We start from the raw sequence: 2883 nt of genomic DNA on the forward strand, positions 1-2883 counted from the left end.
CTTGTCCGTCCGTAGCGTGGTTATTTTAAATATAAGAAAAAGAGCGAACTTTAAGAAATTATTATAGCCACCACAGTGACCGCCGAAACTGCCGTAAACAGTTTATTCTGCGACACCACGAAACAAACGATATGAAACGACAGACGTTTTCATATCGTCTTCCGATATATATTGTTATGTCAAACAGCCCTAACTTCCTAAGCTCTAAGTTCCTCTCAAAAAAGCAAACAAACAAACAAACTATCCATCCAAACACACAACCTGACACTGTTTAACCCAAATTTGAGAAACGTTGTTAACCATCTTCAATTTCAAAATTTTCTGCATGAATCTGAAAGTAGCCAAAAGCCATAAGAGCCAATTCAGGTGACCTCTAAACACCTGGCACTAAACTGCTATTCTGCAGCGCTACAACAAGCCCATCTGCCTTTGTGGGGATGTGGCACATGAGCGAGTTCATAACACAGACGTCTTTCTTGCACAAGCCAAACAAATTTTCCTTTCCAGGAGAATCTGACCTTGTGACACTGAAGGTACGACAAACAAGCAACAGCATCCAGTCATTAAAAACATAGTTTGCACATTTTTTTGAGTTGTTTTGAGCTGTTCATACCTTTAAGTAATGAAGCTCTTAAGTATGAGTTAAACACTGCTGTACAGTTTTCTTGACCTTGTGGAAGAAAATAGAGAAACTCTGATATGAAGGACTCCCACGCCACTCACACTTGACCTAAATAAATCATACTTCCCTGTGATGCTAAAAGATGAAAATAATAGTGGAATGACTTACCACTTTCTCGGATTAATGGATGCCTGTGAAATTCTGCAAAGACATGTTTGACCTTGCGTACATTTCTATAGGAACCTATTTTAGGAAAATTCCTGCGTTTCACATTTTTGTTTTACTATGCTGCTTTGACTTTGTTGCATGTGGGAATGTCAGTCTCAAGGGAATCATGGCACCTGTATCATCCAGAATTATTTTTGTTTTCAAACAGTAAACCCTCAAAATTACCATGAAATTCATTCCCATGAGTGTAAATAAAGAGTATAAGATAACTAAATTTCTGTAGATGTTCACATGGGCTCAATGAGACATTACACAGACTTGTGCTAGCAAGAGGGCAGGGTGAAGATCATTTAACCTCCTAAGACGTGAACTCTTTCATGGCATGCATTTTTAATTTCTTTTTGCTATTTGCTCTTATTGGGACCTGATGAATGTAAAAACAAAGAATTAACAGATTTTTACCTAATTTTTGTTTCTGAGAAAAATGAGATCCACATATGAGGACATTAGCTTTAAATATCGATAGAACAGTGGCAGTATAATGTCCTCGTAAGGGTTCTTGTAGAGCAAGATTTTGTATTTCGGTCTAGACAATCCAAAATGTGATGTCCACATATGTGGACGCCAGGTCCTAGGAGGTTAATGTCGGATACGACTGATTTGGATTCTCGTGTTCGTGCAAACAGCTTCAGCAAGTAATGTTTATAAAAGCTGAAGGTGCAGTGTCCACTTATTGCTCTTTTGGGGAACTGTTATTTGGTATGCACAATTCACACAAACAGTGTAATCAACAACAGCACATTCTATGAAATGATGTGATGTGATGTTGACACCATAAATGTTATCTTTGTTAAAACGCAGCTTACAGACTCTTAACTGATTCACTGTTGACATCCTGTACCTTCCCTATGCTTTTTTACTCCATTAATTCATATACTGTGTGTTATTCAAACACCAAAACAGCATTTAAACAATAACTTTCACACTAAAAAAAAGAAAATAAATGCTAAAGTATATTAAAATTTTGAGTCCTGGCATATAAAAAAATGATTAATTCAGATATCATTGGATATCACACACACACACACAAACAAACACACACACTCCTGTTTGCTGGTTAGTTCGCTTTTCAGTTGGATTGTAGTGTCTATATAAAGTACGGTAAATACTTTTTAAATAAGCAAGATAAAAATTCTATAAAGGGGAACTTGGCGTAACATTTAAAACAAAAATGAACAAAAAGAAGGAGCTGCTGCCTGCGAGTGCGCTGTTGGAGAAACGCAGCCAGGCAGACAGAGGAGAACTGAAGTTCGACCAGGTACCAAAGCAAATCATTCGTACTGTACAAATAATGTAAATATGACTGTGTATCACGAAAGATTGATATCAAACTGATCACTTGACCCATATTAGGTTACTCGTTCTTCAAGTGAATCAACAAATGGCGAAATGAAAAGCCGAACAACAACAATGCCGTTTCTTTAGAGAGTCTTAGCTTACATGTGTGTTTATTTCATATTTTCAGTTGTTTCCCTCCACGGCTAAATAAATCGGTTTCAGTAATGCACTGATATACAATAATGGACATAAGGGGCTTCTTTCAAAGAAAAAACTCAGGTAGATGTTATTTTATATATTATGCTTTGTATGTTGTTCAGTATATTTCTATGCAAAACAAGAGGAATTTCAATACACAGCAGTATATTCACAGTTTAAACCAGATACTTACATACACTTTATGGAAAACACAAGAACATTTTTTACTGTACAACATCAATTTAGAGTAAACTTGTTTTGTTTTGGATAAATAAATATTGAAATATCTTTTGAATTAGTTAAATGTCAGAATAAAGAGAGACAGAGCTGTCTATTTTTTTTTTATCACATTCATCAAATTTAGGAGTACAGATACACTAAAAAAATAAACATTTAGTCTGATTTGATGTTACAATTAAAGTGTTTTTATCTGAAGAGTATGTAAATATCTGGTTTCAACTGTATATTTGATGATGTTGGTGTTTGGCTTGATTGTCAGCACAAAGAGGGAGAGAGAGGAACAGAGATGGAGAGAGAGGTTAGAACAGAGATGGAAC

The 2883-nt window shown here is 35.7% G+C and overlaps 1 protein-coding gene across 2 annotated transcripts in view; it reads right to left on the reverse strand.

The window, feature by feature from the left end:
- Nucleotides 1-2883, reverse strand: part of LOC102196361 (high affinity cationic amino acid transporter 1-like) — a 17924-nt gene that overhangs the window by 13764 nt on the left and 1277 nt on the right. The window lies entirely within an intron of this gene.

This window comes from Pundamilia nyererei, unplaced genomic scaffold (assembly GCF_000239375.1).
Source record: "Pundamilia nyererei isolate P.nyererei 1_Seehausen unplaced genomic scaffold, PunNye1.0 scaffold00066, whole genome shotgun sequence".
Classification (NCBI taxonomy): domain Eukaryota; kingdom Metazoa; phylum Chordata; class Actinopteri; order Cichliformes; family Cichlidae; genus Pundamilia; species Pundamilia nyererei.